General features: G+C 41.8%; 1 protein-coding gene across 5 annotated transcripts in view; it reads right to left on the minus strand.

The window, feature by feature from the left end:
* The window catches only part of klhl29 (kelch like family member 29), a 303,479-nt gene that overhangs the window by 163,296 nt on the left and 115,827 nt on the right, over positions 1–24,356 (minus strand). The window contains exon 2 of one of the 5 annotated variants that reach the window (XM_078399309.1): positions 18,333–18,419. The exons of the other annotated variants lie outside the window; for them this stretch is intronic. The gene's annotated coding sequence lies outside the window, so the exon portion shown is untranslated. The remainder of the gene's footprint in view (positions 1–18,332; positions 18,420–24,356) is intronic. 5 annotated transcript variants of the gene reach the window in all.

Below are 24,356 nucleotides of genomic sequence, written 5' to 3' on the forward strand. Positions count from 1 at the left end.
GGGAATGTGCAGACCAATTATCTGAGGTCTTCACAAAAATCTTCAACCTGTCCCTTTTAAAATCCACCATCCCTCCCTGCCTGAAGTCCGCCACAATCATCCCACTGCCGAAAAAGTCTGTCATCAGCGGCCTTAACGACTACCGTCCAGTAGCACTCACACCGGTCATCACAAAGTGCTTCGAGAGACTGGTCCTGCAGCACATCAAAGCCAGCCTCCCACCCACCTTCGACCCACACCAGTTTGCCTACAGAGCAAATAGGTCTACAGGGGATGCCATCGACACTGCTCTTCACACTGCACTGACCCACCTTGAACACCAGGGGAGCTATGTGAGGATGCTCTTCCTCGACTTCAGCTCTGCCTTTAACACGGTCATCCCGAGCAGACTGGTCACCAAACTTTCTGACCTTGGATTTTCCCAAACCATCTGCCAATGGATCAAGGACTTCCTGACCAACCGCCCCCAGACCGTCAAAATAGGCCCTCACCTCTCCTCCACCATTACACTGAGCACCGGCTCACCACAGGGCTGTGTGTTGAGCCCCATCCTTTACTCCCTCTACACTCACAACTGCGCCCCCACCCATCCCACCAACACCATCATCAAGTTCGCGGATGACACGACTGTGGTTGGACTCATCTCAGAAGGAGATGAGACAGTCTATAGGGATGAAATCCAAAGGCTGGCAGCATGGTGTTCAGTGAACAATCTTGTCCTGAACTCCTCCAAAACAAAGGAACTTATAATTGACTTTAGGAAAACCAGTGTAGAATACGACCCACTCTACATCAATGGGGTCTGTGTGGAAAGGGTACCCGCTTTCAGGTTCCTGGGTACGCACATCGCAGAGGATCTTACCTGGTCTACCAACACCATCACCACAGTAAAGAAGGCACAGCAGAGACTCCACTTCCTGAGGATCCTCAGGAAAACCAACCTGCAGGAGAAGCTCATGATGTCCTTCTATCGCTGCTCCATCGAGAGTGTGCTGGCATACTGTATAACCACATGGTATGCCAGCTGCTCAGAAAAGGACAGGAAGGCCCTTCAGAGGGTCATCACAACGGCCCAGAAGATCATCGGCTGCTCACTGCCCTCCCTGGAGCACCTGTTCAGCCTACGCTGCCTCAGTAGAGCAGGCAAAATAATAAAAGATCCATCCCACCCCGGCCACCGTCTGTTTGTTCATCTGCCCTCTGGTCGACGTTTCAGGTCGATCAAATCCCGAACAAACAGACTTAAGAACAGTTTTTACCCCAGGGCCATACGAGAACTGAACACTACCTTCTGCACTACGCAACACCGTTAAAAAAATCTTTGTACTTAATATAATTGTATTTATTTGTTTTTGCATTTATTGCATATATGTTTGTACGCACCGTCAGGATTGCCTATTTTTTAATTTCGTTGCACTCGTTGCAATGACAATAAATGAATATTATTATTATTATCCCCCTGCAGAAGCTGGCAGAACGTGTCTACCCAGAGTCACAGTGCGGTTTCCCAGCTGGAAGGTCAACAGTAGACATGGTCTTCTCCCTTCGCCAGCTCCAGGAGAAGTGCAGAGAACAGCGGATGCCCCTTTATATTGATATCATTGACCTCACTAAGGCGTACAACCTCGTCAACAGAGATGGCCTATTCAAGGGTCTCCCAAAGATCGGCTCCCCACCAAAACTGCAGAGCATGATAGAATCCTTCCACATCAACATGAAGGGGACAGTGCAGTTTAATGGCAGTTTCTCGGAGCCCTTCGACATCTGCAGTGGCGTCAAACAAGGCTGCGTTCTCGCTCCCACACTCTTTGGGATTTTCTTCGCTCTGCTCCTGAAACATGCCTTCGGCACCGCAACAGAGGGGATCTACCTGCATACTAGATCAAATGGCAGGGTCTTCAACCTCACCAGCCTCTGAGCCAGGACAAAAGTACATGAAGCTCTCATCAGAGACATGTTGTTCGCCGATGATGCAGCAGTTATGTCCCATACCCAGCAGGAACTACAGTCATTGATAGACCGCTTCTATTGGGCTTGCAAGGACATTGGGCTGACCATCAGCCTGAAGAACCTGAACGTCCTGGGACAGGACACAGAGGCACCACCTGTCACCACCATCGATGACTACGAACTCGATGCCATCCATCAGTTCACGTACCTCGCAAATGTGACCTTTGCGACAGAGACTGTCACTCCCACATTGGTCTCTTCAGCCACAAGCAACGCTGCTCTAGCCGAGGTGTGGAGCAAGCAGCCAACTAGGATGCATCACCCATGGTCAGCCATGACCGAGGGAGCCTAAGAACTTAAATACAACCTCTGCATTAAAATATTTCTAAGTATCCGAGCAGACTTGATGCAATAGTCAATTTAAACTTCATTGTTAAAGGGCTCTGCAAATGTAGAAAGGGCTCACACAAGATTCAGTGGCTCCTCACCAGATTTTATGCTGTGTAGTGTAGGTACTTGAAAAAAAACATTCTTAGTGATAGGAAAAAGCCTGCCAAAGATACAAAGAATCTCTGGCCGAAGGTTGCCTACAAGCTTAGCAAGGCTGGAGACACTAGATATTGCAGATGTTTGTTTAGAAATGAAGACAGTGACTCAACGAGTTATGCAGCATTGTTGAAGAACATGGATAGATGGCATTTCAGGTCTTCAGACTCTGACGTCCTGGGTCAGAACCGTTCTTCAGACTCTTCTTCAGCGTCACCTATCCATGTTCTTCAGAGGTGCTGCCTAACCAGCTGAATTACTATGGGTCTTTTTCTGAGTACAGTTGGCTTGTTTTGGTATAAAATTGAGATGGTGAAATGGGAAAACAAGTTTCGTCATGAGAGATGGCCAAATTGCAGGAACTTTCGTGACCCTCGTGTGATGAGAGCACCTGGGCATAAATGTTAACTGCTGCTCTTTTATTGTCTGCTATCGTCAATCTCCTCGTTCTCACCTGCTCTACCTTTTCAGTATTCAATCTGAAGAAGGGTCTCGACCCGAAACGTCACCCATTCCTTCTCTCCAGAGATGCTGCCTGACCCGCTGAGTTACTCCAGCATTTTGTGTCTACCTACCTCTTCAGTTTACAGGATCTCCCTTTTTTCAGCTTGTGTCTTTGATCCTAGGGTGCAGTGCAATATTAAGCAGAATGTACAATGCCAACACCAATTTGAAAATCTTGATTATTGCACATCGAAGGAATCCTACAAATCCCTCAAGACATCTTCAGCATGCCCAAGTTAAATATTTTTTTGTTAACAGATAACTTTGATTATGTTGTAATAGGCACCAATTTGGTTTCTTACATAAGCCATGTTTAAAGAAGGTAACCACCATCTCCAAATAGTTCCAATGTTTGCTTGGAGAGAAGAGAAAACAATCCTGCAGAAGGAAAACACCATGCCCAAAAATCTTGTGTAGACCAGTTCCGAACCCAACTTGAACACTACTTACAAGTCTCTTAGTTGAGAAAGTGGCCATAAGCCAGTGGTCTGTATCATCTGATTTTCCTGACAACATTTTAGACCCCATTTAATGATGTTTCAGTGGTTGACTGGCAAGTTCCAGGAAGCCTGGGAAACATGTGTGCACAGAATTACACCCCAAACTCCTCACAAAAGCCCACACAATTAAGTATGACCAAATTGAAATTGCCAACCTACAGTAGATTATTCGAGTGGGTGTGTGGGGAGGTGGATAGAGGTTTTCCACATGCTTACTTGATGCACCAGATATAACGTGGGCAGAAGATAGGCAGGGAAGGTTAGCTTCTGATTATTGCTTTCATTGCATTCAGTCCCCTGTCTGTTCCTATCTATTCCTTCAAGGTTAAAATGTAGCCTGCCCAACATAACTTAATGTTTAATGACCTCATGTTTTTAAAAATGAATTACTGTAAATATGATTTCTTTGTACATATTAGTCAGAATATGTTCAATGCAAATTTTCATCTGAAATGGTACAGTGACCTTTATGGATTATTAACTATCTAGCTATTAAGTCTGTGGCATGAAATACCTTTCAATCGATTATGGCACAAATGAACCATTAATTCACAGTCGAATCAAAGCTAATGTGACTAACCAAATGCATTATTTTCCTCAAAATAGTGTAAATAATTCAGGAGTAACCTTTATTTCCTGTTTTTAGCAGAAAAAACTATTTGTCTTTAAGGCAGGAATAGTCTCGGCTTGTTTTTTGTTATGAAAAGAAGTGAATAAAGGAAAATGGGTCCCCTGGTGATAGATGGTCCAAGTATAAGAAATTGCACTAATATCATCTGAGCATTTCTGTCAATCACTTCAGGGACGAGTCTTTTTTTAATATTTTGCTGTGTCATCAAGAACAGAAAATTAGATTGCCTCACTTTATTTAATAGCTGCAAGCAATTATTTCGCTGTGAAAAAGCAATGAAAAATCTATCACTCACAGCCTTCACTTCACCAGTTGAGGTCAGAATGGCACTCTGAGGATTTTCTGTATTTGCAGTACATTTAGAAATTGTAACGCATACAATATTTCATAACCAACATGTCCAAGATACAAGAAATGAAAAGCTGATAGAAATGAGTGGTGCACTGTTGATTTAGTTGGGATATTTTACAACACTGTGAAGGGATCAAAATTATTTCAACATTTCAGAAATTAATTTTATTGCTGAAGCTTAAAAATCAAGTTTGTCATGGGCATCAAAGTAGTTAACCAATTATTGTTTATGACCATATTCCAAAATCCGTCTCGGGTATGGAAGTTTGGGAAAGATTTTAATTACTGTTATGCAAATGTATCATGACAATAATTGCAAAATAATCTTTAGATGTCATGCAGTTGTGTCGGAGGTTGGTGGTATACTTGTTTCACTGGTAAATCTCGATTGATTCTATTGATGTTTTATATTCTGCACCAGCCGATATTATATTTCTTGTAGCCAGTCTTTTGTAGAAAAGTCTGATGGGGGCATTATCATATCTGTTGCTAAGAATGTAGTATTTTGAATGTTTATTGGGAATTAAAGTGTCGAGAATATCAAGAAAGTTCATAAAGATTTCCATCAGTTTCTCAGCAAGTTCAACTACTGGTATTTTTAAAATTCAATATATCTTCCATTTTCATGTTCACATTCACCTAGTTTTCTTCAGTCAATACAGACAATTGCTTGGTATGTCAAAGTTTACATTCAGTGTAACATTACCACAATGCACTAAAATAGAAATTTGTTTCTGTTTTATGACAAGTTCAATCTATCACTTCACAGCCACCAAACTCTATTCCCTACAACTAACCCGTGCCACACATCATAGCCCAGATTTTGAGCTATGGACAATGGTGAGAATAATAACTACACTGTGGGATTTCAGACAGCAGAGAATAAATTTGTGCAGTTAAATAAGAAACCAGAAGCTGCTGCTCAGGTTCACTTGTTCCTACTGAGATTAAGCTGCAATGATGGTATGGCAAGAGACCTGGTATGGAGATCAATGTAAAGGTATGAAATTGTGGAGCCATTAGAAAATAATTTAAAAGCTGTGTTAAGTCAAAATTACAATAATTTCTTGACTTCCAAAGATTTAAATAGCAACTGTCATTGCCAGAATTAAAATTGACACAATTTCTATCTGCTACTTATCGCTTCCAATCCCAAATGTCTTTCCAAACTTCTATTTTACTTTCCCTAAGTTATTCAAACCTAAATCTATACTAAGGTTCAAACTATTGCAGGAAATCCTTGTAACCCGTGAGAATTTTCCTGTGCAATATGATGGGACAAAACCTGTACTTGTTACATCTGAAGAAGGGTCTTTATCCCAAATATTTACTTATTCCTTTTCTCCAGAGATGCTACCTGATGCACTGAGTTACTCCAGCATTTTGTGTCCATCTTCCCTATTACTCCTATTGCAGGAAAATAAGTCAACTCCATGGTATTAAAATTGTGTTTGCTACAGTTGGATGGTGTTAATATGCTGTTCATTTACTTCATTTCTCAACCAAGTTACCACCAGGTGGCGCCAGCAATGGCTGCCTCACCAACAGTCTGTCTGTCCTTTCTTTCCTTTGTGTTTAATAGTATGTGTTAAATGTATGTTTTTAGTGTTCTTTAGCTTGTTTTATGTGGAGGGTGGGGGAGGGGATTGCACCTCGATGGAGATGCAATTTTTTCCCGTATCGTATCTCCATCCCACTGCGACCTAACATCGAGGAGTTGGTGACCTTTGCTGGAGATCGACGAGAGCTCCACCGCGGAGCCTGCGGACTTACCATCGCGGAGCTCGTGATTCCTTTGACAGGGATCGACCTTGGAGCTCCAACCGTTGGTGTTGGTGGACTTAACATCATGGAGCCCGTGGTCCCTGGTCAGAGACCGACTTTGGGGACTCCAAGCCGCGAGGGTTTTGACCGCCCCGACGCGGGAGTTTCGATCTCCCTGACATGGGAGTTTCAATCATCCTGACGGATGCTCCAACCACCGGGCTGTGGGAGCTTCCATGTACTTTTAAGCTTTAATATCTTTCATACAGTAGTATGTACTTTTAAGCTTTCATATCTTCTGCCTGATATGAGAGGGGAGAAGAGAGAATGACCTTGAGGTCCTTGATTATGTTGGCTGTTTTCTGAGGCAGTGTGATTTGTAAATTGAGTCAATGCGGGGGTGGAACCCAGATAGCAACCTAACATATGAAAAAAACATTCTTGCTTAAAATCTTGCTTTCGCAGGCAATATATTGTTTGCATTATAATATATTTTGGACCTCTTCGGAATCGTTCACCATGTTGTGGTGAAGAGGCTTGCGTGCCCCCATGATTCCGAGAGCTATGCCGTCGGAAGCACTAGCTTCTGGTAGGGACACCAACGTACAAGACCTCAACTGCGGATCAGGTGAACAAAGTTATCTTGAACTTAACGGCTGTGAAGCCGGATGAAGGCTGCAACAAATCTATCAGCTCCAACCGTCTTGGTTCCCTTGTCATTGGAATTAGTTGATTGATTTGTGAAGGACCATGTGCTTCTTGGAGTGCAACATCAAGTACACGTTAAACAAACACACGCGCACGCGTCTTCGTTCTGACATCGGAACGTAGACCATCATCCTTGACCTCGAGGGATAGCCACGACGATATTGTGGAAAAGACATAGATGTGCCTCATGATAAACAATGATTCCTTCCAGAGCAGTGACAATTTATAATGGTTATAATTTTGTGCTTACGGTCATAGAGCAGCTACAAATGTTTAAAAAAATACTTATCCATAAGATGTAAGATAGGTATATCTGTGAGAAATGTAAGTGTTGGCTTAAGGTTTGTGGGAGTTGTTATTACCTTGAGACATCATGTTACATTGTTACCTACTTCATGCTGTTGGGTATTAACTGCTAAACTAAAAATATGTGTTTCTCTGACACTTTTGGATGTGCTGAATATGTAATATCCAAGTGCCAACACAGGAAGAAGTTCAAACACTACATTAGAACATAGAACAGTGCAGCACAGGAACAGGAAGAGGCTCTTCAGCCCACAATGTTTGTGCCAAACATGATGCCTGATCTCATCTGCCTGTACGTGATCCATATCCTCTGCCTATTCTCTGCACTTCCATGTGCCTATTTAAAAGCCTCTTCAATACCATTATCGTATCTGCCTCCATCACCACCGTGGTAGTGCATTCCAGGCCCCCACCACTTCCTGTGTGAAAAATAACTTGCCGAGCACATCTATATTAAACATTTTTATATTTACACTTTATATATTTGTTGTATTTCATTTGTATATTTACACTTTGGGAAAATGTACCTGCCCTAGCATAATTCTCTCATGATTTTACATATTTCTATCAAGTCTCCTCTCATACAAAAATGCTCCAGAGAAAACAATCCAAGTCCATCCAACCTCTCCCTGAAACTGAAGACTGAAACTCTCCCAAGGTGATGCAGATATGCAATTTAGGTTCAGTATGATCTGGGCTGGAGAATTTGTTCATACAGCATAGTAACATCAGTGCCATATTTGCAGCTGCTAAATAGAAAACCCATCCGATGTAGGTCCAGTCTTGTAGTCTATTCCCTTAAAGGCACAGAAGGAAAATCAGTGGAAGATGGAAAGGCGTGGAGTGGTGGTTAAGGTCCAGATGATGGATTATGATTCAGTTGACAGGCAAAATAATGTGGTTGTATCATGTTTTTTTAAAGTCACTCTCACTAAAACGCATCAACAGTAAATAACATCCACTCTTCCCTTGACAGGATCCACATGTGGAGCTTTTCCGAACTGGGCCCGTTTCATGCCTGCACCCATTATAATGGAGCTTTATTAATAGTGCTATCTGACAGTGAATACTCTCGCAAGGCTGTCAAATAGGGAAAAGCCAACCTTAAATATTATTTCAAACAATAATGGACCAAATATTGTAGAAGGGGGTCCTTGCTGCCTGTGGTATCACAATGATATACTTCCCATAGGGGTTGCCAAACCTCTGGAATTCCCTACACGGGAATTTTCTACTCGGGAGGGTTGCCGAGACTTGATCACTGGGGTGTGTAAAGAGGAAGTTGTTACATTTTTGAAAGATCATGGGGAACTGGTACAGAAGAAATGACAAGTCCTGGGCCAAAGCAGCCAGGATCATATTGGATAGCAGAGCAGGCTTGAGCTGCCAAGTGCCCCACTTCTACTCCATTTTGTTATGTTCTTACACGATGATTGCAATGTGGAAAGAACAGGGGCATAATGCTCGAGAGACGGCTTTAACATATAGGTTCTCCCCAGTTTGAGTCCCTGTGTTTGGAAGACCTGTGGTGTGGATTTGCCAGTGTGTGAGGGGACAGGCATCTTCTGCCATGTGGGAACTCTATGTTGAGCAACATAATTGCATCTTCCAGGGAAATCTGAATGGCTGTGTTAAACGCTCTGATTCAACAACACTTTGCCCTTGGTTGGCTTATGTTTTTATTTCAGCCACATTTCTAACTTGCAAACTGTTCAGTTCAAGAACAGTCTGTTCAGTTCAGTTTATCGTCACATGGATCGAAGTACAGTGAAAAGCTTTTTGTTGCGTGCTAACCAGTCAGCAGAAAGACAATACGTGATTACAATCAATCTATTTACAGTGTATAGATACATGATAAGGGAATAATATTTAGTGCAAGATAAAGCCAGCAAAGTCCGGTCAAGGATAGTCCGAGGGACATCAAAGAGTTAGCTAGTAGTTCAGCACTGCTCTCTGGTTGTGGTGGGATGATTCAGTTGTCTGATAACAACCGGGAAGAAACTGTCCCTGAATCTAGTGGCGTGCGTTTTCACACTTCTATACCTTTTTGCCTGATGGGAGGGGAGAAGAGGGAGTGGCCAGGGTGCAACCCGTCCTTGATTATGCTGCTGGCCTTGCCGAAGCAGCGTGAGGTATAAATGGAGTCATAGAAGGGAGGTTGGTTTGTGTGATGGCCTGGGCTGTGTCCACAATTATCAGCAACATAACCATGTCGTAACCTGGGTGGGACCTACATTCACATAAATCAAAGCAGATGCGCCTTTATGCAACACAAGTTCAGACAAGTTCTGTGCATCAGAAGGATAAGGATGGCTGGCTTTGGTATAGATCAAGGTATTCACAAACATTAAGGTTAGGGAAATGAATCATGTTACAGAGCTCTGATCTTTCCTTGGGAGTTATAGTGAAAAGCTTTGTTTTGCATGCTATCCAATCAGATCAGTTACTATAAATACAATCACGTCAAACACTACTTAAACACAATCAAACTCAAGTCCAATAAGTCGAGCAAAGGGGAAGATGCAGAGTACAAAATATCGTTCTCAGCATTGTGGTGCAATAGTTCTATAGACAAAGGCCAATGTCCACAATGGGGTAGAGGTGAATCGGATTGTACCTTAGCTTGTGAAAGGACTGATCAGAAGCCTAATAACAGAGGGGCGGTGGTGGTAAGTCTGGTGGTGCGTGCTTTCAAGTTTCTGTATCTTTTTGCCTGACTGGAGCAGGAAGGAGGAATGATCAGGGCAGAACAAGTCTTTGATTATGTTAGCTACTTTTCCGAGGCTGCATGGTGTAGATGGAATTAATGATGGGAAATCTGGTCTGTGTGATAGACTGGGCCACATTCATAACTCTCTGCAAATTCTTGTGGTTGAAATCAGAGTTGTTTCCAAACCAAGCTGTGATGGAACCTGGCAGTATTCTTTCTGTGGTGCCTCTGTAGAAGTTTGTAAGAGTCATTGGAGACAATTTCCTCAGTATCCTCAGGAAAACTATTTGTCTTCATCGTCCATTATGGGATAGGGCTCCAAAGGTTCATTGGTATAGTAATCAGAAATGTGAGGTTTGTTTTAGTCGCAGTATATTTAGGTTGGTGGCATAACTATTTACCTTAAAGCAGTAATACCAATGCATGATGCAACATAATTCAGGTGCCTGAGTATCCACTGCTGTAATAAGCAGACATAATTCCATGGTACTGCTGGGTATTAATACATCACCTAATACTCCACAGTGCAATTATGAGAAGAATCCAATGCACAACAGGCAGACTTGGCAGGGCCAGCCTTCATGGTCCAATCCTAATTGCCCCAGGAGATGGTGGAGCAGAACTACCTTTAATCATTAAAGCTGTGATTTCGAAAGGAATTGACCTGAATGGTTGCATGCAGAGTATCTTCTTTAATACAGACACCGCTCTGTGATGTTGCCTGTCTGCCGGCCAAGAAAGCACAAGCCGCCAGGGGGCTGTAGCACAGCCAAAATCTGTGTGGTGTCACCCAGTGGCAAGAGGCTGAAGCTACATGCAAAGACTAGCTTTTTCTCCAGTGCAAGTTCATAGAGCACCTGAAGAATTGTGGGATCTAAAAACTGCAATTAATCAATCGAAGTACCACCTGCAAGCTTCAAAGGCAATTACAAAAATATATAATCTTTTCTTCTTAGAAAGTCCCATGGGATCGTGATTGACTTGCCTGCACTCTATTTCCATGGGTCTGAGTTGATTGATGAAGTCAATGTGAGACCTCCTAATTACACCAGAAGTGGCACAGTGCTTGCAAGAGAGGGCAGGTCAGGTAGAAAGAACATGGTGCACCACCTTGACCATAATACTGAAGTTCAGTATGTTCACTAGGAAGCGAGAGTGAATACAGAGACAGTTAAAAGTTGGTTGGAGCTATGGAAATATCCTCAGAGCACACAAGGGAGAAACTGTCAGCAAAACCAGACTAATAGGCCTCCACATCAATGAAGTGGGCATAATGCAGCATCTATGTAATGAAAAGATGGGAATTTAACCAGATGAACACTCATCAGTACCATTTGTAGATAGACACAAAAAGCTGAAGTAACTCAGTGGGACAGGCAGCATCTCTGGAGAGAAGGAATGGGTGATGTTTCGGGTCAAGATCCTTCTTCAGACCTTCAGGATTCAGGGTTCAGTCTGAAGAAGGGTCTCGACCCAAAACGTCACCCATTCCTTCTCTCCGGAGATATTGCTTGTGAGTTACTCCAGTTTTCTTGTGTCCATCTACGGTTTAAACCAGCATCTGCAGTTCGTTCCTACATAGTACTATTTGTAGACTGGTTCACAAGAGATTTCATTATTCTCCAGAATATTATTATTTTGTGGGTACAGACAAAACTATTATAGTTTGAGTATTTCATATCCAGAAATTGTAAAATAAGATTTCTACAGTAAAAGCACTGGAAAAGTCATACTTCTTAAAAATGTTCATGCTTTCAAAAATCAAGCCATATTTTTCCTCCATCAGAAACAATTCTCCATCATTTCTTTAGAAAAGGTCCATGAAAACCTCAAATAACATTTTAAATAATTCATAGCAACTGCTTTATTGAGAGAAGAAGCATGCTCCCAGAACATTTTTTAATATACTTCTGCTAAAACAAACCTGACATTTATGATTATGGTATAAATGAGCCTTTGGACCCCTTTCCTGCAATGGATGACGGAGACAGACAGTTTTCTAATTTTATTTTTCCAAATCATCTTATTCCTGGTCAGAAATTTGGACATGCCTGCAGGGGTTTGTTGGGAAGAGGGGGTGGGAGTGGGTGTGTAGGAGTCAGGCACAAGTGAACTTTAGAACTTGCTTCCAGCAGGATATCTTTCAGTGAACAAGGTCTGCAGAAGGGTAATACTGGCACTGCAGAATCTTCCTCAGGCAGGGGTGGAGGATATAGTCAAAAGGGGAAGCATTATTGATGATTATGGAGTTGGTGATAGGAAAGGAGTAGAGCAAACCAATGGTTTGCGGTGGCCCAGGTTTTTGGAATATAGGGTAAAGAAAAAAGCTGCTGGAGAAACTCAGCAGGTCAGGCAGCATCTATAATCGCAAAGGGATAATCAAAGTTTCTCATTGAGAACCTGCACCAAGTTATCTTCAGTCATGAACCAGAGGTTCGACATGAAACGTTGACTCTCCTTTTGCCTCCGCAGATGCAGTCTGACCCACCCACTTCTTCATGCAGCTTGCTTTTTTTTGCACCAAATCCCAGAATCTGCAGTCTCTGTGTGTTCTTTTGAAAATGGGGTCATGAGGAGCGGAGTCAAAGTTATTATTAGGAAAGGGTGAATACCAGCCCCTCGTGATTAAGAAAACAAAGGACAGGAAGGTTTCCTAGTGAACATTCAACCTCCGCACACAGTACTGGAGGTCAGGACTGAACCCTAGTTGCTGGAGTTATGAGATGGACTATTATTTTAACCCATTGTGCTATTCATTAAATTACACTCATTTTATAATGAATTTATGTCATTTTATGCTGCAATGAACATAAATAAGTTAATCAACAGAAATACCACAGTTGCAGTTCATTCTCTTTTGATGCAGAAGTATGGCAACTTAAGGGCCTATAACTTCAAGAAAATATTTTTTTTCTCTTGATGTGAGGCGAACACTTGATCATTTTTCAAAATTTTTATGGATTGTCAAGTTTAATTTGGTTAATAGGGTTTGAAACCCTTGAAATTCTTTGAACAGGTGATGTCAATATAGTCTTGAGCAACTCTGTCAATAATCAACAATACGTTTGAATAATGTTGGAGTAAGTATCACAGAGCATACTTTTCCCACTGTGAACCAAGTTAATCTAGCTTACAAATTGTGATATATCCAGAATCATATCCAGATGTGACATGATATCTCGCATCAATTCGTGTCTCTTCTTCAATCTCCAACATGTCCACTACATGCTTCTTCCCATCACCACTTTTTACTCATTTCCCTCAAAAATCACATTTGGGAAAGTAACCAAATATGGTAGCCTCAAAGAAAATGGGAAAGATTTAACTTTTCCTTAATCCATTTCTTTCACATTCAGTTTTCACTGCTGCTCTCCCTCATCTTTCATTTTTTTATTCTTCCTGCACACCATCTTTCATCTCTGCCGAAGGTCTCCCCCAACAATTTAAAACTCTTTTCCAAAGTAAACAACACTGACCTCGAGCAGATGAACAAGTCAAATGTCTCACCCTCAACATCAATTTGTCTAACATTACTTGCTTTATTGAGCAAGGATGAATGGATAGTGTATCTGACCTTTAAACTTAATGATCAAATTTTCTTTTAAATCATCCCAAAAGAAACGGTGGAATTTTGTCCTAAGTGCAGCGTACTGTTTCATTTCTTTGCATTTGCATAAAGAATTAATAACCATGTTTAATAGAGAAAGTGGATCATTTGATTTTGATACATGATAGCTCCGAACAAACGTTGGTCTTGAAACTGCAAGAGCATAATGCACCTTCTGACTTGAGACTCCACATGACTGCTGCCTATCTTCAGGTTGAGATGCTAACGCTATATTAGTGTCTGCTCAGTTAAATATGCAGAAGCACGTAGTCTATTTAAGTACGGCCTGCAATATCTCCGAAAATATTCCAGTATGGGCGTGTGAAATTCCAAAATGACAGGCATGTCACAGGAGTCTGAGTGGGTTCAATGAGAACCACATATACACATGGTATATATGTGGTAGAGAACTGTGCAGTCGAGCTTGATAAGCTCAGCAGTTACAGCTGGAGCACCATTTTTAGACCAAGAAAGTGGAAGGATGCGAGTCCCCTGGCTGCCACTAATGTGGTATGAGCTGTGGGAAAAACTGAGTGCTCCAGTTAGCACCACAATCTTGGCATTCCATTACAGACCACAAAGAAGTTTAGGAGCATTAGCAGTGGCCAAAGTGACAGCTTTCCTTTGGCCATTTACAGTCTCTTTTTACTTATTCCATTGTACACATATTGCTGGGAGGACAATACTAAATTTATTAGCCACCTCCAAAAGCAGAACACAAAGACTTCATGCAGTCAAACTCTGCCTACCCAAAACTCCTGTCTCAGATTTGTGATCTGCAAACACAGTCCAAACAGAAACATAGAAAATCGGTGCAGGAGTAGGCCATTCGGCCCTTCAAGCCAGCACCGCCATTCAATATGATCATGGCTGATCATCCAAAATCAGTAGCCTGTTACAGCTTTTTCCCCATATCCCTTGATTCCCTTAGCCCTAAGAGCTAAATCAAACTCTCTCTTGAAAACATCCAGTGAATTGACCTCCACTGCCTTGTGTGTCAGAGAATTCCACAGATTCACAACTCTCTGGGAGAAGAAGTTTTTCCTCATCTCAGCCCTAAATGGTCTACCCCTTATTCTTAAACTGCGACCCCTGGTTCTGGACTCCCCAACATTGGGAACATTTTTCCTGAACTACCCTGTCCAATCCTCTAAGAATTGTATATGTTTCTATCCTCTCATCCTTCTAAATTCCAGCAAATACAAGCCCGGTCGATCTATTCTTTCATCATATGTCAGTCCCACCATCCTGAGAATTAACCTGAACCTATGCTGTACTCCCTCAATAGCAATAATGTTCTTCCTCAAATTAGGAGACCAAAATTGCACATAATACTCCAGATGCGGTGTCACCAGGGCCCTGTACTGCTGCAGTAGGACCTCCTTGCTCCGAAACTCAAATCCTCTCGCAATGAAGGCCACCATGCCATTAACTTTCTTCACTGCTTGCTGTACCTGCATGCATACTTTCAGTGACTGATGTACAAGCACACCCAGGTCTCGTTGCACCTTCCCTTCTCCTAACCTGACACCTTTCAGATATTAATCTTCCTATTCTTGCCACCAAAGTGGATAACCTCACATTTACCAACATTATACTGCATCTGTCATGCTTCTGCCCACTCACCCAACCTATCCAAGTCACTCTGCAGCCTCATATCATCCTCCTCGCAGCTCACACTGCTACCCAGCTTTGTGTCATCTGCAAACTTATGGTATTTTGAAGTGACTTTACTTATTTTAATATTATATGCTTCTAAATGCATCTAAGAGAACCTATCAAACCTGGGGACAGCATGTGACGGCACCCGTAATAAGCAACGATACCTGCCGACCAGCCAGCTGTCGCCGAGAAATTTCAAACCGGATGATTTCTCAGCGACGCGATGAGATCCACTACGATTTATGGAATACTCCTCACGATCATGCCCGCGACACCCCGGCGAACTGTCGGTGACAGCCTAGTCGCCGGCAGTCGCCTTAAAATCGCCTAAGTGGGACAGGCCCTTTCGAGATCTTACATTTAATTCCCTTGTCTAAATCGTTAATATACATTGTAAACAACTGGGATCCCAGCACCGAGCCTTGCGGCACCCCACTAGTCACTGCCTGCCATTCTAAAAATAACCCGTTAATTCCTACTATTTACTTCCTGTCTGCCAACCAGTTCTTTATCCATGTCAATACCCCATCCCCAATACCATGTGCTCTAATTTTGCACACTAATCTCTTGTGTGGGACCTGGTCAAAGGCTTTATGAAAGTCCAGATACACCACATCCACTAGCTCTCACTTATCCATTCTACTTGTTACATCCTCAAAACATTCCAAAAGATTAGTCAAGCATGATTTCCCCTTCATAAATCCATGTTGGCTTTGACTGATCCCGTCACTGCTTTCCAAATGCGCTGCTATAACATCTAGAAGCACAGTAACTAAATATAGATCTCTTGGACGACATAAAATTCTTACATGGAATTCCATATTGAAATATGATCCTCTGATAAACTGAGCTACTGAACGTCATAATTGCTGAAACACTGGGCAATCTAGTTCAGGCATCTTAACAGAGTCCTCATTAAAATGAGTAGGCATGCAAACAGATAGATGCTTTGTCAAAAAGGTGGGATGGCAATTCTGAAAATAACAGAAATATAGATGAGGGCATCGGCAACAGATTGACTGTGTATAAAGGCAGGCATTCCTATGAAGATGTAAGTATGAGTGGTTCGAAACTCAGCTTGAAAATAAAGTATTTCTAGCGGAGAGCGAGATTCATGCAGTGCACATTGATTATTCCAAATATCCAAAAAAGGTTAAAGTGAAATTGGCTATGAAGCAAATAATTAGATATTTTTCAGCTCTGTTAACCTATTCACCAGTGGCATATATTTTCGAACTGACTGCAATGAACAAAATACTGAGGAGACATGAGACTAAACAGAAACCTAAATTGTAGCCTTCATGAAACTCCTAGAATTAAAAGTGGAGGTAAGAAATTGATCTTTCTGCACACAAATTTTATATAAATATTGTCATAGAGTTTATTTAGTAAGGTACTAGGATGAAATAAAAACAGCACGAGGGAAAACAGTTTGAAGAATGCTATGAATTTGAAAATAGTAGAGTAATCATGCAAGTTGTCTGATTTGTATGCTAACTTTTAGAAATAATTTTCCCGTCAATCAGGGCAATTCAATATCTACTGTAAAAGGTAGGTAAAACCAAGTTACTTTGAGGAATCTTCTGCATATGTATAGAACTAGTCAGAACAATACACGGATGTCTGAAGACTCCCAAGACTGGTTCAGGAGGAAAGCACAGAAAGGAAACCCAAGATTGATTCTTATTTCAAAGAGAACACAACATAACATTTAAACTAAAGTGGTATTTGTGTCTTCAAAAGCATATCATTGATACTCTTCAGGATTAAATAAGAAATAATAGAAAATATATTTACATTATAGTGGATAAATGGAATAATTTAATCATTAAGGGAAAAATGGGTTGATATTCCCTGGATATTTAGACATTAAGGACATCCAAGTTAAGCATTAATTTGGAATGCTGGAGCAATGTCTTTAGCACAAGGATCCACCTTGTCACAGATGAAGCTTGCACTGTGGACAGTGACCTGGAGATCATCAAAAGGGTAAAAGGCGCTTAAATTGTCAGCTAATTTTTACTCAGGAGTCTGCACGGCAGTTTCTTGTCCAGTGCTTAAACTGATGCCTTCTCACGACATAACCAACTAATTGAGAATTGGCAAATTGTAACTGAAGATTGAGAGTGCCTCTCACAGGTCCACCATCTTTCACTCGAGAACCAGAAGACACAAGGTTTCAGATGAACGGGGAAAGATTTAATGGGAACCTGAGGGGTAACTTTTTTTTACACAAAGGAGGTGGGTGTATGGAACAAGCTGCCAGAGGAGATAGTTGAGGCTGGTACTATCGCAATGTTTAAGAAACATTTTGACAGGTACATGGATCGGAAAGGTTTTTGGATTATGCACCAAAGCAGGCTAGTGTAGATGGGGCATTTTGGTCGGCATAGGAAAGTTGGGCTGAAGGGGCTGTTTCTACCCTCTAACACTATGATTGCTTACTTTGTAAATAAAAGGAGGACTTTTCAAACATAATGGGAAAATTTGAGACAAGCCTAACCTGCTTTTATCAACACTTATTCTGGAATTTCCCCAAGGATTTCAACTTTTTTATGAAAAAATATCTGAGTGGTGTGCTACTCATCTTTACTGGACATCTTACGGGAGAGATCTGGAAAAAGTGTGCCGAAAGGTAATTGAATCTGGCAGAGGGCCAATTGAATACTTCATGCAGATTCATATCTCCTGCAGCATTTTTAGCATTGAGATAATTAGGAGAATAATTCTCTAATGATTGCAGAGAGGCTGATTTCTGAATTGAATGAGTAATGCAAAGAAATGGTTTTACTTGGGTTTTGTTTTGCCAAAAGATTTACTTGGGATTTACTCAACCAAAATATTACACAATGAATGCAGGTACAAATAAAAAATTACCTGTGCAATAGTCTCACAGATGATTGGTTAGTATGTTTGTGAAGCCTATTCCAGAATGGACAAATTATTATTAGCTAATAACAGCAAGTCAGTGTGGATCATAAAAGCAATCAAGATGCTAAAAGGATATTTTCAATTTTACAGAATGGCAGTACCCTGTTTGAAAGCCAACTTCAACACAAATACAGGCTGGCTTGTTAGCATTGATTTAGTTACCTGTAATCCACTGACGTTGGAAATACGGTCAATGACGTTGCAGCCAAATAACTTCGGCATTGTGTTAACTGAGTGGATTTCATTTAGCTGAATTGAAAGGTGGAAGGGAAAATTAATAATCTGGTTTCTGCAACGTTTAACACCTGTCATTTTAGCCGCATTTATTCTTTACAAACTGAGTATGAATAGTTTGTTAAATTACCACCTCCCACTGCAGACTATAGAGATTAACTGCTTGCTCCTCGATACACGAACATACTGTAACTGTAGAAACTGCTAATGTGGACAGTTGGTCTCAGCTAATTTTGCCATTTACACTTAACCACCCAAGACAGAAATTCACTAAAGACAAAGGCACATAATGTGCAATAAATAAACATAACAATGCAAATTACGCACAAGAAGCCAGTATAGGAGAAACATGATTTTAGACAGATTTTGAAGAAATGACAAAGATATGGATAGGCGGCCAGGGAAAGATTTGAATATAAAATAATTAAAAAATAAGATCAAGATTTTAATACACAATAATTCTAGAATTAGGGGAAGAGACATTGAACAAACAGTTGGTGATTTGGGGCAAACAGACAAAATCTACTTGGAGGAATACAGACTCGTGTGATTCTCACATCAGAGGGCCCTGGATACAGTCGAAGACTGATTGAATTATTTTTGGAAATTAAGTGCATGGTATATAATTTAGCTTTGGGCACACAAAGAAACTTGGGGATTAATTTTTAGGAAGGTAAAGCAAGGGCACATGGGCCCTTCAAGAGAAACAGACTACTCAAGCAGAAAAAAATGGAAAGGCCTGGGTAAATCAGTTTGTAATCATGGGGTGATATTAAGCCTGAGCCTAACCAAAATGTGGACTGCAAAAGCATGGAAAATGAAGAGAAACCACAATTTTGAAATGCTGGAAGAAAACAAGGTGTATTAGGAGATAGAATCACTGTTGCTGGAACAGAATAGCATTTTTGAAGTCTGCCTTCTACTTGAAACTAGTATAAACTATTATATAAATAGGTTTTGAGTGGCCTGCGCCACGGCTTACACTAATTTAAACAATGGTCTGACACGCACACCGATTGTTGAAAAGCCAGGTGTCCTTATTTGTAATGGTTTTCACAAATAAAACAAATCTAGAATGTGCAGCAAAGCAAATCCACACTCAATGGACTGAGGACATAAATAATACCAAAGCACTGTGGAATTTCTGAAAATGTGGGCTAAACTTTAAACATTTGGAGGTCTGAATATGCATTATTGGAAATTACAAAGATATAGAGAACGGTTACAGAACTGCATATGCAACTCAACTGCAAACTGATCATTTTGTTCTAAGTAATAATAAGCATTAACTAATTTAGTCCAAATCTGTAATCTTCATTCTTAGGATATCAACATTGTTAGCTGGATTAGCATATCAGCAATGTTACGTGCAAAATGGTATTAGATCTACCTTAATCACCCAATGATGGTATTCTTCTGATGTTTTACGGTACAGAGTTCTACTAATCTGACCAACGATAACAATAACGAATGAATATGATGCATACTCACTACAGAATGGCATATTCTCAAAGAAAAACCTATCTGGGTATAATTTCTTGCATCTGATGCCCATGTTCTTCTGGATGATGGCACTGCACATTTGGAAGCTTCTCGTTGGGAAATGACTGATTAAGCTTGTAGATGGGAGTCAAGGCCTGCGTGGAGTTGGAATTCAAGTGTTGTACATCCATTGATCCAGGCAAGGGTAGAGCAATTCACCTAATATATGTGTTGCAAATGATGATCGAGGCTTTTGAAGGTAAGAGGATAGACAACTCTGCTCACATTACTCAACCTCTGACCTGCTTTTGCTAGTACAGAGTTTATGTGGTTTGTCTGGTGAATTTATGATTAATGATGACACAAGGAAATTGGTGGGGAGATTTGGTAATAATACTTCCAATGAACGACAAGATAACGTTGCTAGCTTCTCTGCTATTGGAAAAAAATTGTTGTTTCCATTGTCCGCCACATTACTGCAAGTGTGGAGTTCATGACCACCAGGGGGCACCGTACGATGGCTGCCTTTCCACCGGTCTGTCTCGTCTTTTTCCTTTTTTGTGTTTTTAGTTTGTTGTAAAACATATGTTTTAGTTTATCTTTAGTTTTGTATTTATGTGGGGGGTGGTGGTGGGGGGGTGGGGGAAACTTTTTTTATCTCTTTCCTCGACAGAGATGCGACTTTTTCCGTGTCGTATCTCCATCTGCACTGCGGCCTAACATCGTAGAGCTGGCGGCCTCCTGCTGGGACCTCGGAGCTCCATCCGCGGAAGCTTGCGGACTTAACATCGTGGAGCTCGTGATCCCTTTGCCAGGGATCGACCTCGGAGCTCCAACTGCGGGAGCCTGTGGACTTAACATGGTGGAGCTCATGGTCCCTTTGCTAGGGATCGACCTTGGACCTCCAACCGTGGAAGCCTGAGGACTTTAACAACGTGGAGCTCGCGGTCCCTGGTTAGAGACCGACTTCGGGAGCTCCAAGCCTTGGAAGCTTTGATCGCCCTGACACGGGAGCTTCGATCGCCGGTTGCGGGAGCTTCAATGGACCGAGGATGGTTCGACTCTCCCGACCGCGGGAGAAAAGGAGGAAAAAAGATAAGACTTTAATAATAATAATGCATTTTATTTATATAGCGCTTTTCATATACTCAAAGACGCTTTACAGAGATTTAGAGAACATAGGGAAATGAATAAATAGATAAATAAGTAAATAAGTAAACGAACAGAGAAAGGAGACAGAAGGTGAGGTGACCTTCAGTGGTTGAAGGCAGTACTGAACAGGTGAGACTTCAGCGATGTTTTGAATGTGGTGAGTGTGGAGGAGTCTCTAACGGTTTGGGGTAGTGAGTTCCATAGGGTGGGAGCAGCGATGGAGAAAGCCCTGTCCCCCCCAGGATCTGAGTTTGGTCCGGATGTGGGGGGATAGGAGATTGGCAGCAGCAGAGCGGAGGGTGCAGGTGGGAGTGTGCCTGTGGAGGAGGTCGGTCAGGTAGGATGGGGCCAGGTTATGGAGGGCTTTGTAGGTTATGAGGAGGATTTTGTACTGGATTCTCTGGGGGATGGGGAGCCAGTGGAGTTTGTAAAGGACGGGGGTGATATGGTCACGGATCGGGGTGTGGGTGAGTAGACGGGCAGCGGAGTTTTGAATGTATTGAAGTTTACTGATGATTTTTGAGGGTGCGCCATAGAGGAGGCTGTTGCAGTAGTCCAGACGGGAGGTGATGAAGGCGTGGATGAGGGTTTCTGCAGCTGTGAAGGAGAGGGATGGACGGAGACGGGCAATGTTTTTGAGGTGGAAGAAGGCTGTCTTTGTGATGTGTTTGATGTGTTTGTCGAAGGAGAGGGTTTGATCAAAGATGATTCCAAGATTCCGGATGTGAGGGGAGGTGGATACTGGGAGACCATCAATGTTGAGGATGAAGTTTTGGGTGGATTTGGTGAGCGTTTTTGGACCAATGATGATGATTTCAGATTTGTTGCAATTGAGTTTGAGGAAATTTGATTGAAGCCAAGATTTTATTTCAGTGATGCAGTTTGTCAGTGTAGAGTGTGTGGTGGGGGAGATTGACTTGGTGGAGATGAGGAGCTGGATATCATCGGCGAAGCAGTGGAAGTTGAGACCATGACGGCGGATTAATTGACCCAGGGGGAACAGGTAGAGGATGAAGAGGAGGGAGCCAAGGACTGAGCCTTGGGGGACACCTTGGGGGAGGGGAGCGGTGGGGGATTTACAGTTGTTAATGGAGATGAACTGGTGTCTGTCAGAGAGGTAAGATTTGAAACAGGATAGGGCTGTGCCGGTGATGTTAAGGGAGGTTTCAAGTCGGGTGAGGAGAATGGAGTGATTTATGGTGTCAAAGGCGGCGCTGAGGTCAAGTAGGATGAGGATGTTGAGGTTGCCAGCGTCGGAGGAGAGGAGAATGTCGTTTGTGATTTTGAGGAGTGCAGTTTCAGTACAGTGGTTTGAGCGGAATCCGGATTGGAAAGTTTCATACAGGTTATTGGTAGAGAGGTGGTATTTGAGTTGGGAAGCTACAGCACGTTCCAAAACTTTGGACAGAAAGGGTAGGTTGGAGATTGGTCTGAAGTTGTTTGGGGTGTCAGGGTTTAGACCAGGTTTTTTCAGAATGGGGGTGACAGCAGCGATTTTGAGGGATGGCGGGACGATGCCAGTGGACAGGGAGGAGTTTATTGTTGCAGTGATAAGTGGAGAGAGAGCAGGAAGGCAGGCCTTGACAAAGCTGGAGGGGATGGGGTCCAGAGAGCAGGTGGCAGTTTTTATTCCTGTGAAGAGGTCAGAGAGGTCGGTGGTGGAGATTGGGGAGAACTCCCCATTATTGCCTTCCATCACAGTGGGGAATGTGGAGGAGCCGCTGTGGTGTATGTTTATGTCCAATTTTTACATAGTTGTCTGTCTTGTTGCTTTTTTGGTATGATTGTGTGGCAAACTAAATTCCTCATATGTTGCAAAACATACTTGGCTAATAAATTACGATTATGATGATGCATGCCATTTTGCATGCAAGCATGGGGGGCTTCAATATCTGAGCAATTACAAAAACAGCTAAGTTAAACAATAAGCAATGAATTGCCGCATCTCTGATCTTAAAAAGAAATGATCGTTATTGATGAAGCGGCATAAGATAACTTGAAACTGTCCTTGCAACTCAATTTCTATCCAATTCACTCCAACATACAGCTGAAGGGAGTGACAATATTTCAGCCTTAAATAATAAACATTGTTATTATGGACTAACTAGCTACCACAGAAGGGACTAAATTAATTAATTTACCACCACCCCCTGCCGCCCCAGTCCCCGCCCAATGGGTTTTGAGTAATGGCACGTTGAGTCGTTTCATGGAATTGAATTGCACAACATAAAAAGTTCCCAAGGACATTTTAGTTTCCTAATAATGAGAGAACCACAGACTGTCAAGAAACATTAAATGCAAAGTAATCTTTGAAAAGTGCTCTAACTCTCACCCCATGTTTTTGTGTTTTGTGTTTCAGAGCAAGAGGTGTCCTACTTGTGGGTCACGTTACATGCTCACAAATTCTGTGCCTTCCACCTAATTGGCATGGGTGCATCTGCTCTGCTTAACTAAATCACAGAACAGATGCAACATTTCCTAATGTTTTGTTGCAAGCTGTGTTGTTCCTGTGGTTTAATGTTAACTTATCTGGAGCTGCACAGTCATTAGATGCATTTACAATATATATTGCCGTCTCAACCATCCAATATTTTTCCCTGCACCTGCTACAAAGTAACAAGCAATTTCATGCACTACATCACTCTTTGAGATGGTTAAGAGGAAAAATTAGAGATACATCAAAAAGTCAATCTGCACCATTTCTTACAGGAAACTAAAATTGTTATTTGCTATACTTTATACAGGTGACTCGTTTAACTGGAAATTTATTTCATTCAGTTTATCAATAAAGGCCAATAACATAATGGATTTCCACGTTTGCATCATGGTATATGATACCCGAGTACATTTGGACAATAAAACACAACCACTGGGTCATAGAGCTGTTGTATTCTGTACGTACATAGACAATATATCACCCCCAATTCATTTTTCTAAGATGCCTCTATCAGAAGTGTTTCAATTCGAAGAATTTTATTACAAGATGCAAGGCAGAACAATTTAAAATTATCACAGTAAAAAGGCTATGAAAATGACAAAATACCACAGGATGGCAGATGAGCCAGTGCACATTTTACCAAACAAAACCAGTGAAATAAATAAATGTTGCAGATGTTGGAAACCCAAAATAAGAATGAAAACTGCAAACGGCCTCAAATGATCATGGTTCAGACCTCTTCTTTAAAAATATATATTGCAGCCTTTACTTCTTTAAAGGATCGCTCTGATTACTTTAACCTATAAAGCCCTCCATAACCTGGCCCCATCCTACCTGACCGACCTCCTCCACAGGCACACTCCCACCTGCACCCTCCGCTC

This window comes from Rhinoraja longicauda, chromosome 5 (genome assembly GCF_053455715.1).
Source record: "Rhinoraja longicauda isolate Sanriku21f chromosome 5, sRhiLon1.1, whole genome shotgun sequence".
Lineage (NCBI taxonomy): Eukaryota > Metazoa > Chordata > Chondrichthyes > Rajiformes > Arhynchobatidae > Rhinoraja > Rhinoraja longicauda.